The following is a 17,418-nucleotide window of genomic DNA, read 5'->3' as shown; positions in this document are numbered from 1 at the left end:
ATATTCTTTCTTTACATTCCAAATGATTTCCCCTTTCCCAGATTCCCCCTCCCCATATGTCCCATAAACCTTCTCTCATCCATTCTCCAATCACCTCTCTCCTTTTTCTCTGTCCTTATATTCCCCTCCAAGGCTAGATCAATCCTTTCCAGGATCAGGACCCTCTCCATACTTCTTCATGGGAGTCATTTGTTATGCGATTTGTGCCTTGGGTATTCAGAGCTTCTGGGCTAATTGATATCCACTTATCAGAGATTGCATTCCATGCATTCCATGTGTATTCTTTTGTGATTGCGTTACCTCACTTAGGATGATATTTTCCAGATCAAACCATTTGCCTAAAAATTTTGTGAATTCATTATTTCTAATAGCTGAGTAGTATTCCATTGTGTAAATATACCACATTTTCTGTATCCATTCTTCCTTTGAGGGATATCTGGGTTCTTTCCAGCTTCTGGCTATTATAAATAAGGCTGCTATGAACATAATGGAGCATGTGTCTTTATTGCATGCTGGGGAATCCTTTGGATATATGCCCAGGAGAGGTATAGCAGAGTCCTCCGGAAGTGTCATGTCCAGTTTTCTGAGGAACCGCCAGACTGATTTCCAAAGTGGTTGTACCATCTTACAGCCCCACCAGCAGTGGAGGAGTGTTCCTCTTTCTCCACATCCTCTCCAACACCTGCTGTCTCCTGAGTTTTTAACCTTAGCCATTCTGACTGGTGTAAGGTGAAAATCTCAGGGTTGTTTTGATTTGCATTTCCCTAATGACTAATGATGTTGAGTACTTCTTAAGGTACCTCTTGGCCATCCGAATTTCTTCAGGTAAAAATTCTTTGTTTAGATCTGTACCCCATTTTTAATAGGGCTATTTGGTTCCCTGGGGTCTAACTTCTTGAGTTCTTTGTATATATTGGATATTAGCCCTCTATCTGATGTAGGGTTAGTGAATATCCTTTCCCAATTTGATGGTTGCCGTTTTGTCCTTTTAACAGTGTCCTTTGCCTTACAGAAACTTTGTAATTTTATGAGGTCCCATTTGTCAATTCTTGATCTTAGAGCATAAGCTATTGGTGTTCTGTTCAGGAACTTTTCCCCTGGTGCCCATGTTCTCAAGGGTCTTCACCAGTTTCTTTTCTATTAGTTTCAGTGTGTCTGGTTTTACATGGAGGTCCTTGATCCACTTGGAGTGAAGTTTAGTACATGGAGATAAGAATGGATCAATTAGCATTCTTCTGCATGCTGACCTCCAATTGAACCAGCACCATTTGTTGTTGAAAAGGCTATCTTTTTTCCACTGGATGTTTTCGGCTCCTTTGTTGAAGATCAAGTGACTATAGGTGTGTGGATTCATTTCTGAATCTTCCATTCTATTCCATTGGTCCACTTGTCTGTCACTGTGCCAATAACATGCAGTTTTTAACACTATTGCTCTGTAGTATTGCTTGAAGTCAGGGATACTGATTCCCCCAGAATTTCTTTTGTTGTTGAGAATAGTTTTAGCTATCCTGGGTTTTTTGTTATTCCAGATGGATTTGAGAATTGCTTTTTCTAACTCTGTGAAGAACTGAGTTGGGATTTTGATGGGGATTGCGTTGAATCTGTAGATCGCTTTTGGCAAGATGGCCATTTTAACTATATTAATCCTGCCAATCCATGAGCATGGCAGATTTTTCCATTTTCTGAGGTCTTCTTTGATTTCCTTCTTCAGAGACCTGAAGTTCTTGTCATATAGATCTTTCACTTGTTTGGTTAGAGTCACACCAAGACACTTTATATTGTTTGTGGCTATTGTAAAGGGTGTCATTTCCCTAACTTCTTTCTCAGCCTGCTTATCCTTTGAGTATAGGAAGGCAACTGATTTGCTTGAGTTGATTTTATAACCAGCCACTTTGTTGAAGTTGTTTATCAGCTGTAGGAGTTTTCTGGTGGAGGTTTTCGGATCACTTAAGTAGACTATCATGTCATCTGCAAATAGTGATAATTTGACTTCTTCCTTTCCAATTTGTATCCCCTTGACCTCCTTATGTTGTCTAATTGCTCTAGCTAGAGCATCAAGTACTATATTGAAAAGATATGGAGAGAGAGGAGCTGTCCTTTTTCTAATGTATGCTTTTGACATATGATGCTTAACTTGATAAGGTATGGAATGACTTAGAAGTGACTCTTTGGTCATACTTATGAAGGATTTCTAGATTGGTTAATTGAGGTAGGACCCCCACAATCATAATATGTTGATCTCTGACATTGAGTTTCATCTCGTCAGATAACAGGCCATAATAATGAGAAGAGTAACTTTTATGGGAATATTTGTGGGGAAAAGCAGAGGAGACTGATTGATGGGGGGAAAATAAAGCCATAAATGGTCAGTAGAGGTAGAAACAAACTTTAAGGCTCTCCATAGGACAGTTGATCACAAAATGGCAGTACCAGCATGTAAGAGGACACTGTTGGGCTCTTTGGTGTTGCTTGTGCAAATCCTAGTGAGGGATTGGTACTTCTAACCATTTGAGCTGCCTCAATGGTCCTAGAAACAGCTTAGGTAATCATTGCTATTGTGGGTTGTATCTGAAATGTCCATCAGAGGCTCATGCTCTGAACACTTGATCCCCATCTGGTGGCGCTGTTTTGAGAGTTTGTAGAGCCTTTAAACGGTGGGCCAAGCTTGTGGAAGTGGGCCACTAGTGACAGACCACTGAAGTTTGTACCTAACCACCAGGTCCTGCCTTACTCTCTCTGCTGCCTGGATTGTTGGAGCATAAAATATTCTACTCTACCACACCTTCCCACAGTGAGCTATACCCTCGGAGACTGTGAGCTAAAATAAATCCTTTTAACTTTTTAGTAGTTCCATTGGATATTTTTTTATCAGGATGCAAAGGTAACTAATATAATTAGTACTCTTCAGAGGTGTTAGCTATAGTAAATCTAATGGAGACATATTGCCAGGCACATGATCTCTAAACTCAAAGCTAATAACTATGAGCAAGACAGTCTTCTCTCAGGATCGTTGCACCCATAGGATAGCTGAACTTTTGCTGGTACTTGTCATCATTCCCAACTAACAAGCATGGTATTTACCCGCTCCCATGTGGTTTGAAGCTATAAATACAGCTGCCATTTTGTAAGCCTCGGAGCCCATTTGAGCCCTATTGTGGTCTTCATTTTCTGGGATTTCACTCCTATCTGTCCTTCGGTAAACATCATTTTCTTTGCTGTTGACCAGATCCCTTTCTTATAGTCACAAAAGGCAGAACAGAGTAAATAGTTCACATGATATATCCATTCATTATATATGTCCCTGTGAACCATTTTATTCTTTGTCAGTGACTCTAGAACAGGAGGACGCATCCTAGGCAGGAAAGCCAGAGTGGGAAGCCAAGGGGTTTGGATGTCAGTTTCTTTGGGTTAAATCATGACTCTTTCCTGTTTCTCAGTTTTGTTTTCTTTTTTAACATGAAAATTTTGACAAGAGAAAGACTGCCCGTGAGCTAGTTTTCACCCAGCTCAGTCTTCCGAGCTGACGCTAGCACCCTGGAGTTTGCCTCACTGACCACTAGTTATTTTTATTTTAGCTTATCTTTTAAACCTTTCTCTTTCCACCTATTTTAAGCTTACAGAGGAGTTAAGAGGCCAGGATGAAAGGCTCCTCTGTATCCCCCAACTCAGCTTCCTTCCAGGCTAACATCTTACATAACTGCTGTACAATAGTCAGGGCTGGGAAGTATACATCAGCACAATAGTGTTAGCTAAACCGCAGACGTAAACTTCGCTAATCTGAAATAATAAGTATAAAAAGGAGAAAGGAAGCTGAACATGCCCGTTGGGATTGATTCTCCCCAGGCCTCCACATCAAGAAGTGAAGGTGAGCTGTGCATTGTCCTTAGTATCTCCCAGTCTGTCAGAGCTTCTCAACCCCTTGTTCTTTTCTCTGATTAGATGCATATTAAGAGGACAAATCCACTATTTTGCAGAATTTCCTAAATTCTTTAAAATTCTATAATTTGTGACCATTCTGATTGCAGAGACATTGTCTATTTGGCTGTGTTGGTTTGAGTGCGATGGCACACCCTTATAAAACCATTACTTGAGAGATGTTTATGTTAGAAGCCAGACTAGCCTACAGAGTGAGTCCTGGTTTTAAAAGCAACCACAATACCACAACTGAAGAGAATACCATAGAAATAATTCTACATTGTCCTGGTGTGTCTCACAGGTGGTGCTGATGTTCAGTAAAAAGGGTGTCCGCCATGTTTCCCTACTGGAAAGTTACTATTTCTCCCTCTGCAGTTAGCAAGCATGTTGGGACAACATGCTGAAACTGCAATGCTCTCCTCAAGCTTCCTTGTGCTTGTCATCCATCAGTGAGCCTTGCCTGCAGCTTTAGTAGCAGCTGCTTGATGACCATCCCATGTCTCTTGCTTTCTGTTTGCAATTTGTTACATGGAATTCTCCTCTAAGGAAGAGCTGCTTCCTTTCCCCATTGACTGTGTCCTAGTCTGCTTTCCTGTTGTTGCAATAAATACCATGACCACAAGCAACTTGAGGAAGAAAGGGTTCCTATTAGCTTACTTGTTACCGTTTATCATCAAGGGAAGCACAGGAAAGGGATTAAGGCAGAAACTGGGAGAGTGGTACAGCACACAGTGGGCTGGGTCCTTTATATCAGCTATCAACCAAGAATATGCATCAGACATGGGCCTGCAGGCCAATCCAATGGAGGCAATCTTCTAGGTAGAGTTCCCTTTTTGCAGGTGACTCTAAGTTTGCATCAGATTGGCTGCTGAAACTAACTACAGCAATGTGCTTAGTTTTTTGTTTGTTAAGTAAGGAAGGACAGTGAATTAGTCTTAAGAAGCAATGTGTGGTGATTCCAAATCACTGAGGAGACAAACTTTTTAGAGAGGTTTAACTGAGTAGGGAGTACTTATACTTGAATGTGTGTTGCATCATTCCATGGGCTAGGGTGCTGGACTGAATACAAAGAACAAAGTGATCTAGATATCCCTCTGTCCCAGTGTGATCAGTGGGCTGTGGGCTCCAGCCATCGTGCCTTCCCTGCCGCAATGGACTGGATCCCTTGGAGCTGTGAGCCAACATAAACCCTTCCTTCCTTCCAACTATTTTGAGACAGTGGTAAGGAATCTAAAGAACACAGTTGGAAATTTATTTTATACTGTGTCCAATGCCATCACTTCTTATCTTGTGACTTAGTTTGCTCTTAATTTGGCCATTCAGGTAAGAGATTGTATTTTTCCTCACAAACTCTTCTAGTTCTCTCTCTCTCTCTCTCTCTCTCTCTCTCTCTCTCTCTCTCTCTCTTTCCTCCTTGCTTTTCAGCTATCACAAGGTTTTGTATCTCTAGTACCTGTAATGATTTTTGTAATGTAATAAAATGTATCCTGTGAGGTATAGTATGTATGACCTTTTAGTAGCAAATCTGATGAGTAATTAGGTGGCTGGTAGTATTTTGTTCAATCTCTGTCATACACTGTACAAGTGTAAAACAAGACCCACTTGCATCTCAGTGATTCTGCTGCCCTATAATACTTCAGGTGATAGAATACTTACCCCTTTAAATAGACAAATTGAATCTGTACTTTACCTATGGAATAAGTGTACAGAGCCATATTGGGGTAGTCTTGTACTTGGTCAGAGTTTGACTTTGGTCAAGGTTAACTTCTCTCAGTTAGCCAGGATCCTGCTCCACCTAGGGTGGAGCGCTCGTAGTAAAGGTTAAGTTCATTGTTCCTCTAGGTATAGGGATTCCTGAATTAAACAGGTGACCCACCCAGCTGCCGGAGCAGTCAAGACGAAGACCTCCAAGAGAAGCTAGACAACTTCCACCGGAACTCAGCCTGGAGTCTGGGGGGAGGGTTTGCCCAAACTGTTAAAAGGTCCGGCGCCATTAAAGTTTACGGCTTTGATCAGTGAACATTGACTTGGCCGCACGTTCTTTTCGCTTCTCTTCCCTATGACCCCAAAATTCTCTCAACAGGTAACCCGGTTTACATGTGGCTGCGGGCAGCTACATATTGGCGCCTGAACGTGGGAAGACCTGACACGAGAGAATTTCTTGAGGTAGCCCTATCCAGCGAAGCTTCGCAGAAAAGGTGAAAATTAATGGTATCTGCACGGTAAGCAACATAGAGGTCAAAGCTAGCGCTAGTGAATTCGTGTCTATTGTTGTGAGTGCAGGAATAGATACAGTTTTTCAAGCATACTGCATGGACCCAGCGCAAGACTGCTTGGGTTGATAAGATAGAGAAATATGGGGAAGGAATTTGGTAGGCATTTGCCCAAAGCTCGTAAGAGCTGATTTCGGCGAAAAGAAAGGGGTTTTTAAAAATAGACATATGTCCACAGCTTCTAAGAGCTGTTTAAAGAAGAAAATAGATACAATTGCTTAACAAGCACGCTTAACTTTCTGTGTATCTTTCCGTGTTTGTCCCGGTGCACCGACTGTCTATGTGTATGTTTATGTCCTCTCTGTGTCTTTGTGTGAATGACTGTTTCATGTTAAAAAGAAAAATTGGTAAAGATTACATCTGCTGGTAACCTCTTGAGCTAGCCACAGTTTGTGTGGGGATTGATTCAAAGCCACGCCGCGACAGCACAGCTCACTCAAGAGACAAGCGTGGCTGGGGAAAAAGCCGCTCTTAAAAGCCCAGAAACCTCGAGATTTGAGAAGACCTTGGTTTGGCTTGTGAAATTCATGTAGTCGCTTTATACTTGTTTCTAATTGGTTTTAATGATATAAGGCTTTACATTTCTTGACTAAAGAGTTATAAATTAATTGGTTATTATGTAAAAGGTATAGTGTTATTAAGAAAAGGTTAGTTTAAAACTGGTGATTCAGTGTTAGAGCTATCTTAACTAACTACACGTGGCCTAACGCCACTCATGCTTTGTTCTTGTTTATAATTAGATTTAAAGGTATATTTTACATGTCTTGACTATAGAGTATTGGCTTAAGTCACTACACATGATTTAAAAGGTATAATGTTATTAACAAAAGTTAGGTTAAGGCTGGTAGTTTAGGGTAGTCGCCATTTTTAAACAAACACGTGACATGACGATTAAGGCTGGTAGTTTAGGGTAGTCGCCATTTTGAACACCACGTGACATGACGTAATCCAGGAAATACAGGCCTTTGAGACGCTCCTAAATTGGCATGGTGTTTCATGTGAATCTTGGCCTAGAGATTAGACTTAATGAAGATTAAGATTTAAAATATTGTCTCTTTAATAAGTTACACTGTTATACACTTGAACATAAGAACTGACATACAAACCTTGTGCTGTAAATATGTGTTTGCCATTAATTTTAAAGAAAATAGATTGTTTTAAAATTGAGATTTGCTTCCAAAATTACAATTGTGCTCTAATATTACAAGAAAACATTGAGTTACAATAAAAATCAGTGTGTCATTGGCTACAGTTTTCAGTTTACAGGCTCGTAATTGTTAACATTTTGTAATTAAGATAATTTTGAGAGTGATACAGCTATGGGTTTTAGAGGCCCATTGCCACTTTTCCACAAGTTTATAGGCTACAATGGTAAGAACAAAATTTAACCCTCCAAGATTAAAAAAGATATCTCTGTGGAAATGTATTTGATATCAAGTAGGTTCCTTTGACCATAGAATTACAGGTTTCTTTTGTTTAATCCTAAAAACGTCCTAGCAGGTTTGGGTCTGGTCTTAGTTAAAAGGCTCAGGTCTAGTCCTTGCCAAGGACTAAAGGTAGATCCTAGGGCAGATAAAAAAAAAAAAAAGAAAAAAAAATGTGTTTTGTCTCTGTTTCAATATTAGAAGTTAAGATCTTAAAATTTTCAGTGTATAATGTTCATAAAATGTTTGTTACAGGCCCTTGCTCCTATAGACTTTTAGAATTTTTAGGTAAATGGCTTTCAAAGGTTGTTAAGATATATTAATTGGCTTTATCTTATATTTACCTCATTTTAAGCTTGCCACAAAAGGTCTTAAACCTTTGTTTTCAAGGTAAGAAACATTTGTTCCTTGCTTCAAGCAACAATCAAATTTATTATTAATAGTTGGTCTATTACATGACAAACATTTTTAGACAAAATTAATAATTGTTATCCAAAAGATAATTTATACTATCAGATCACATGTTTATTCCTTTAAGTTTCTCCCTGCTTCAACACAGATACCTGAATTGGGTGCTATAGCAGCTATTTTTAAGATGTTAAATGTCAAGCTTTTAATAATAGTAGATATATACATAGCTCATGGTTTATAATTGCTTAAAATTGGTCCATTTTTAATACTGCTAATTCTTAATTTCTACAGTTTATACAAATGTGATTCAAATTTCTAAGAACAAAAGATATGTTCTCTAAATGACTGTCCTTTAGGTATTTGAAATAATTTTATATTTTGTACACATCAAATTATAAAGATTTGTTCTTGATGTCCTCAATTTCTACCTCTACCACGTAATGGTGTTAATCCTAAAAGACTTAGTTATTACAGATAAATGATATTCATATTTCTAATTTAAAAGATTAAAAAAATATGTACATGTGACTAATGATTCATTTTTAGGCTGTCTAGTTACAACTGCTCTAACAGAAAAAACAACTATATTTTATATAATTACATAGTTATTGCCTATGTTATGGTTTATACTTTGTGTTCCAACTTAAATTAATAAAACAATATCTTCTTAGAAGAAAGAAGAGAGGGGAAATTGTGTCCCTGTGCATATAATTTAAATTATGCTTACATGTTTTTAAAAAAAAATTTTAAAATTTAGATGCCAAGAAACTCCTTGCTAAATGTATATGACATCTTATAATTAGACATATTGATGTCTAGGTGAAATGAAGGAATTCACTTACTAACATATGCCATGATCCTGATTTAATATTGGGGGAGAAGGCATGTCCTCTGTTTTTTCCACAGAATGCTACAAAAGATATGCTGACTGTGCTTGCTGAGTGCCCAGACCATGGTAACATAAGAGCTATATTAGGTATATGTTCTTGACTTACCTCAATTGTTAAATGTCCCAGGTTAGATAAATTGCCTAGCTTCAAGCTTTTAGACTTTGTGGGACAGAACATAGAGACTGTTATGCTAGCTTAGGAAAAATTAATCTAAAGAAGAGTTAAAATGACTCTTCTCCTTATTGTGTTCAGCTGACTCAACCATAGACTGGTCTAGAAATAATTCCAATATTAAAGATTCCAATTTTGAAGATGGCTAACAATCTTCAGCCAGCTGTGTTAATTTAACATATAGTCTCCACTTTTCCTGAGAAGTAACAGCATATTTCTTGATTCACAAGGCTACCTCTCCCACCTCAGAGGCCAAGCTTTGGGTCCTTAAAGTTGTTAATTTACAACTGAATTGGATACTTCTGGGACAAGTTAATCCTATTCCACCTTTAACTCTTGACCTTGTCTGTTAAACAGACTGGCTGTCTCCACCCAGGCTCACCTGGATGGAGAGATTACATGTCTGTTAAAGACACTTACAGACCCCCCTGGCTTCAAAACTTACACAAGTAGATCTCCAAAGAGAGAGCCACATAGAACTCAGATCTATGTGTGTTTGTTTATGAACAAACATGGGTACCAGTGAGACGTACGAGGCAAAGCACTACATGGGGAGGTGAATTTCTGCTTCTGAGTCCCCAGGAAGTACACCTAATTACATAGGGGTTAACGTCGAGAGGCTGTCCTTAAAATAATAAGGGAGCCTATTACCCCTCCTCTGAAAAAGACGTTATACAATATTTAAGAGGAATTACGGTCAATGCTTCCCCTCCTGGTTAAGGCCCGCCTTCTTATGAAGGATATTTATCCACTTGTTTTCTACCTCCTCGTGTTCAAATTAATAAAAAAAAGGGAGGACATGTACAGAGCCATATTGGGGCAGTCTTGCACTTGGTCAGAGTTTGACTTTGGTCAAGGTTAACTTCTCCCAGTTAGCCAGGATCCTGCTCCACCTAGGGTGGAGCGCTCGTAGTAAAGGTTAAGTTCATTGTTCCTCCAGGTATAGGGATTCCTGAATTAAACAGGTGACCCACCCAGCTGCCGGAGCAGTCAAGACGAAGACCTCCAAGAGAAGCTAGACAACTTCCACCGGAACTCAGCCTGGAGTCTGGGGGGAGGGTTTGCCCAAACTGTTAAAAGGTCCGGCGCCATTAAAGTTTACGGCTTTGATCAGTGAACATTGACTTGGCCGCACGTTCTTTTCGCTTCTCTTCCCTATGACCCCAAAATTCTCTCAACAGGTAACATTCTGTGTATCTCCAAGTGAACTTAGAACAACTTTACATCACTGAATAAAGGTTAAGAAATCTGAAGGGATGGTTGAGGAAAAAAGATGAACACAAGCTGCCGACAGCACACACTCCAACACCTTTGTTCAGGGCACACAGTGCCCAGAAAGTGAGCCCTTCTGTAGTCTAAGGTGCAGGATCCACACCCTCAGGAAGGAGGTATCAAGAGTCTCCCAGGGGACAGGCAGCTGGAAAGTAAGTGGCTCACATCCTCTGGAACAGAGCTGGAGTCTGAATCAGAGAGTTTCCCAGTGCAGCAGCATTGTGGACCCTTTATGGCCAGCAGCTTACTTATCTATTGCTAGTAGGGTTGGGTGCACTTTACAGAGTGTATACATAGATAGCCTCCAAAATGGCTGAAGATATAATCATATAGGCTTGTTATTTAGATGGGTGAGCTGATTAAAGATGACCGGCTTTTGAGGTATCTGACTATAGAGAAGAGCCTGCCAGACATAGTGGGGCTTGACTGTAACATCAGCCCTCTGGAGGATATTAAATTCATGTCCAGCTTGTACTCCACAGGGTACCCTTGTCTTAAAACACAATATCAATCTTCTCAGGGAGATGTGCCCACTGGTTTAACAGTGGCTTCCTGATTGAATTTGAGGCTCACTCATAGGAAGGAATACATGGTGACACTGAAGGGTTAGTCAAAAGTCTCTGGCTGGGGAAGCCACAGCCTCTATGGGGAAGCTGCTAATGGTGTTTTACCAGTTGGACATGTAGTTAAACTTCCTTCTAAATATTTATGCTTACACCTATAGTGTAGTGCAGCTCTTGGCGATTGTCAGAGGACCCTCTTTTGACCTTGGGTGATGGACAAATTAGGGACACGTCCTGATCAAAATACCAAAAATAAGTAGTTTATGGGTGCTTGATTCCCAATAGAACATCCATACCACCCCCTCCGAGGGTCAGGGAATATAGAGGATGAGGAGGCCAAAGGATGTGGGAGGTGAAGATGGGGAGGAGCGTGGTAGGGTACCATCTGAGTATGGAGAGTCCATTATAATCATGAACATACAGAAAGTGGAACTGCCTATCTGGGATCTAAAAAATAAATAGGAAAGGAGGGACACGAGGCCAGGAGGGGGCTAGTTAGGACCAAGAGGGGACTTCGATGAGGAGAGAATGGAAGAAGGTAGTCGGGGTGTGAATGTGGACACAGTACATTGCATACAATTTAATAATAAGGAATGACCCAGGGGCCTCTGCAGAGAGGCCATGAACTTTCAGTTTCCTGACGGTAGGGACTGATTGTCAAAGAAGGCAAGCTGGAGGGCTGAGGATCTTGTCAACAAGCTGGCATCAGAGGACAGCAAGTGATGGATGATACCATGCCTCAAGATAAAGTACCAGACAGGAAGAGACAGAGTAGATGGGGCAACCCCAGCACTCTGCTGACATTTGTAGGGAGAGCTTCTGGGGCCTTAAAGAACCAAGGAGGTAAAGGACGTGTAGGATGTTCATGGACGATTCTAGTCAGAGTGTTTCATGCAGTAAGACTGATGAAGCCTTAGCATGAGATGATTGTGACAATAGTCTCTGAAAAACCTGCATTCGGGCTCCATTCTTCTCAGTGGATGCATCATCTAAGATTCTGAGGATGGTGTGCAAACTCTGATGATCCACTTGTGACTTAACTAAGGGCTTGTTGAGGCGCTGAGGTAGCACCGGTAATGGACTGGACAGCGCTACACTTGGTGTCCAAATGTAGATCTGGACACTGCTACTTGTTTGTCCTGTGACCATAGGGAAAAGGCTGACCTGCTTTCTCTCTCTCTCTCTCCCCTTCCTTCCTTCCTTCCTTCCTTCCTTCCTTCCTTCCTTCCTTCCTTCCTTCCTTCCTTCCTTCCTTCCTTCCTTTCTTTCTTTCTTTCTTTCTTTTTTGGTTTTTCTATACAGGGTTTCTCTGTGTAGCCCTGGCTGTCCTGGAACTCACTCTGTAGACCAGGCTGGCCTCGAACTCAGAAATCCTCCTGCCTCTGCCTTCCAAGTGCTGGGGTTAAAGGCACGCGCAACCACTGCCCTGCTTCTTTCTTTCTTTCTTTCTTTCTTTCTTTCTTTCTTTCTTTCTTTCTTTCTTTCTTTCTTTCTTTCTTCCTTCCTTCCTTCCTTCCTTCCTTTCTTTCTGTCTCTCTCTCTCTCTCTCTCTCTCTCTCTCTCTCTCTCTCTCTCTCTCTCTCTCTCTCTCTCTCTCTCTGTTTCTTCCTGCTAAATGGTAACAGAACTCACATGCTTCTTGTTTGTTCAAGGATAAGCCTCAGATGAGAATTTTTTTTAATTACAAATATTGTCAATAGTTTCTAAGATGACAGAATGGATGCATCCCTCTTCTACGTGAAATAATAGAATGGGCTGAGACATAGCCAACAGACTGTGCTGGCCTGACAGTTTACATTATAACGCTCAAGAGATAAGTATCCTGTGAGCCTAGTTCTTACAGCCCTTCCAAGGCAGAGGCAGGAGAATCACGATGATCTTGAGACCAACCTGGCGACAGAATGGGGCTACAGTATGAGATCTGTCTCAAATAAAACAAAGCAGAATAAAACAAAACAATTCTCATTATGAACCCCCCCAAGCATAGGTACGATTATACATCGTCTACCTCTAGATGTGCAAAACCTCACTCAGTGCCTGACACAAACAGGCACAGTATGAAGATGTTATTTAAACCATCTTTTGAGCCTCTATTTAAGTCATCACTCATATAATGTGAGTAGTTCTGGAAATCTGTTCTATAACACAATACGTATGTACACTGTACACTTAAAATTTATTAAAAGGGAAGAGGTTAAGTATTTGTCATAGTTAGCATCTATTACTATAGCAAAATACCTGGGGTGGCTAAATTACTAAAAGAAAAGGTTATTTTGACTCACAGTTTGATGGCTGTTGTGGGTTTTTGGTGAATTGTCATGGTGAGGGTGTTTGGCGAAACAAAACCATATGACTCATGGCCAGGAATAAAAGTAGAGGAGGGTTAAGGCAAGGAGTCAGGCACATGTCATCAAAATACATTGTATGAAAATCAAAGAATTAGTATATTGATAAAAATACTAATTAGAAACTAACAGAGGAGAAAAGAGCTAGGGTCCCCTGGTTTACAACTATCATCAAAGCTGTATCCCTAACAATCTGAGGGATTCCCTGAAGGTTTCACCTCCTAAAGGTTTCACCTATAACAGTGTCACTTGAGATAAGCCTTTAATACATGGCACTCAAAGGGGATTCTTAGCACTCAAAACAGAGGGGCAACTGTACCACAACAAAAGGTAAAAACTTGCAAAGCCCCGATGAATGCAAAGGATATCTGTTCAGTGATCAATGTCTTGGCTTTTACTAAGCAATCATATTATCTTCACTGTTTTCAGTGTCCTGGGGGAGTTGGACACAGTTGTGTGACAGAGGGTCAAGGTCATGAGATGTTGTAAAGGGCAAGAGGTATGGCTATGGTGTTGGGGCAGATGGTGGCAGGTCAGCAGAGGTTCAGTATAGGAAGAAGACTCCACTTCAGGAGAGGACTCATGAGAAGTCTCACAGTGAAGATACTGGCAATTTCCCCACCCAGTGTGGGCATTCTCTGTCCAACTTAGAGTAAAATATTACGGTATTAATTGCATCTTGGAAACACATTAGCAATAGACAGCCATATTCTGCAGGGTCTACAACATAGTGGCTAGATCTCAGAAAGCTAGAATGCACACAGAAACCATGGAAAAAGGAGGCCTAGGGGAGGGAACTAGAGGAAATGAGCCAAGGGAAACGTGAACCATTTTGAGGGAGAGGAAGATGCAGAGAAAGAAACCTGGGGTAGAGGAAAGTGAGCAGCTGCCTGCTCAGAGGTCGCCATCATTCATCCAGCATGCCTGCTCCACCCAGAGCTCAGTGGTCCTCAGAAGAGGTCCAAGTCCTCAGATAACACCCCCAGATACCTCCCATTTCTTCTTCTCTCACAAAGCCTAAGTACAACTGCCTTCTAAAGCTATTCATCTGCTTCTCAAATGTTGTTCCCACAGTCTTTAGAATCTGAATAGTATTATATATTTCAGCCACTAAAGAGGACATTTATGGATAGTAATTGGACGAATTGAGGGTCTGAACCCCAGAAGAGACAATGTGTTTTGACAAGAAAAAAAATGGTTGGCAAATGTTAAGGAATTTTTTTATGAGTAATCATGATGATTCTTTGAATAATTATAATCTGTTCCATACTCTGTCACAGTTGCTTGGATATGTGGCTTTTTGTCAGTGAATAAAGTTATTTTGTTGTCCTTATTTTTAGGGAGAGATTCATAGTATTGAGATATTTCTAATGTCAGTAGTGTTGCATTTCTTGAATATTGTTCTTTCTAGTGGCTGAGTCACCAGACTATCACTCTGTCCCTAGAACACTATGGTGTCATCAGTCTTAGTCAGAAAATCCTCCCTGTAGTTGATGGTGAAAGGAGAGGTGGGTGGGGCCAGGATATGTGCTGGAAGCCACACTCTGGGAGAAAATGATGGAATCATAAGATCAAAACTGTTGCTCATAATTTAAAACACTGATTTATTCATTCATTCATTCATTCATTCATTCATTCATTCATTCTCAGGTTTTCTAATACTCAGCTGCCCTGTTATCAGTCCACCATTAGACAAATAGCCCTTGGCTACAGGGCTATACAATTTGGACACTGTAGTTTCATAATTCAATTTTCTTCCTGCAAACATGATGAACAAGGACTTGGGCTGTTATTATACAGAAAGACTAAGTCCAGTGAATGGACAGAAGCCCCGATGACCTCTTAGACATAACAGGAGCTTGAAGCTACAGCAGTCCAAGTCCTGTCAGGGTTTGGTCCCTGGTTAGAAGATGAAGCTGATGACAAGTGTGTTCTTCTGGGTGTATTTTCACACAGGGGACAAAGACACTGAGAACTCGCAGACTCATCAAAGAACTGGCATAAGTTAAGTGCCTTGTATTGTTGAAAAATTTGTTGCAAACAAAAGAATTGTTTGCAAACATGGTAAATATATCTCCTTTGTGGGTGTTTCTTATTTTGTTTTTTTATTTTTTTCTGTGTTTTTTTTTTTTTTGCAGTAGACTTTATTTTAAAGTTGATGTTCTAAGCATACTTCTGGACCTACTCCTGTCTCTCTCTTTTTAAAAAAAATATTTATTTATTATTGTATGTGAGTACACTGTAGCTATTTTCGGACACACCAGAAGAGGACGTCAAATCTCATTACAAATGGTTGTGAGCCACCATGTGGTTGCTGGGATTTGAACTCAGGACCTTCAGAAGAGCAGTCAGTGCTCTTAACCACTGAGACATCTCTCCAGCCCCTACTCCTGTCTCTTAATGCTGTTATAAGGAAGTAGTGTTGGATATTTGGTAGCAATGCTGCCCTGGGATTCTGATCTTGTGTATTTCTCAGGTGGAACTTAGGACCTTGTGAACACTCTGCAAGCATGCTATTACTGAGACACATCCTATCTTTTGCTTAAAAAAAGTATCGATGATGATATTAGACAAAAGTCGCTATTGGTACTTATGATATCGAAGGTGTCGCCAGTTGTGTAGAAGTTCCTAAGGTTACTGGAAGCAACATTGGTATTGTATAAAGCTACATAGGAAGGAAAGGATGCAAATCCAACATCTAAAAGATGCCTAAGAAGGGAAGATGGCTCTGTGTTCTCGGGCTCTCTTGATCTCAATAAATGTCCTAGTTTCCTCTCTGCTGCTGTGATAAAACATCCTGACAGAAACAATTTAGGGAGCTTGAGTTTATTGGGTTTACAATTGCAGATTAGCATAGCGTTGCAGGGAGGTCAAGACAGAGACTCAAAGCAGTTTGTAACTTCCACAGTCAAAGTGAGAGAATCAATGAACACACGCCAGGTCCAACCTTAGAGAATGCCACTGAGAGTTCTTCCTGTCCGTGAAGATCAAGGCCATCCCCCCCCACCCCCCGTAGGTGTGTGCAGAGGCCAATCTGATCTTGGAAATTGCTCGTTGAGGCTCTCTTCCTAGATGGCTCCAGACCATGTCAGGTTGAGAAACTAGTCATCCCAGTGAGTTTTAACAATCTTTTCTGTGAACTGTCGCCTAATAAAGAAAAACAGATGAAGGGACTGAGCCCTCCTGGATGGATGGTTATCTTTCAATATTTAGATGAGTAGGAGAGCTAACCCTGGCTTTTCATAGTGGGAGGGCCTGCTTCTTAGGAAGGTAAAGATGGAGGTCCCCTGCCGCAATAGCTCTGAGGCATCTGGGTCTGGAGGGGGTGGTTAATGAGGAGAACAGCAGGTTTATAGAGTATGTGGGTAGCCAACAGCTCCAACACAGCCTCTGGGGCTCTGGTTAGAGTCCAGAGCTTGTCCCAGATGGAGCACGGAAGCCTCAGGAGCAGAAGCAGGGACAACCCCAGCCTGAGGTCAGTCAGACTCCTATCACTTTTCTAAACATTAAGGGATTTAGACACTTGCTTATCTATCATAAAGTTGATTCTTTTTCTTATATGGCAGAGTCATCTTCAATTGCTTGTCATTAATACTTGGGATACTTTTAAATACATACATGTATAATATACTAGTGTATATATGTGTATGTTTGCATGCATATATACGTACATATACTAATACAGAAATAAATTTGGCTTAGTACTTTGACTCACAGGTTTGAAGTACCCTGAGAAATAAACCATAGGTCCTTAATTTTACTTTAGAGTCAGGAAATGTATGAAAACTAAACGTCATCCCTGACAGGGTGATAGATGGGAAAGAGGAAGTGTGACTATGTGTTCCCTGATCTGTGACATGAAGGAACAGCATTGCCTCCACAGGTTAGATGGTTTGCATATGCTTGGCCCAGGGAGTGGCATTAGTAGGAGGTGTGACCTTGCTGCAGTAGGTGTGTCATTGTGGGTGTGGTCTTAAGACCCTCATCCTAGCTGCCTGGAAATCAGTATTCTGCTAGCAGCCCTCAGATGAAGATGCAGAACTCTCAGCTGTGCCTGCACCAAGCCTGCCTGGATGCTGCCATGCTCCCACCTTGATGATAATGGACTGAACGTCTGAACCTGTAAGCCAGCCCCAATTAAATGTTGTCCTTTA

The sequence above is a fragment of the Apodemus sylvaticus genome, chromosome 12 (genome assembly GCF_947179515.1).
Source record: "Apodemus sylvaticus chromosome 12, mApoSyl1.1, whole genome shotgun sequence".
In the NCBI taxonomy this organism is placed as follows: Eukaryota; Metazoa; Chordata; class Mammalia; order Rodentia; family Muridae; genus Apodemus; species Apodemus sylvaticus.
This window is presented reverse-complemented; position numbering follows the sequence as displayed.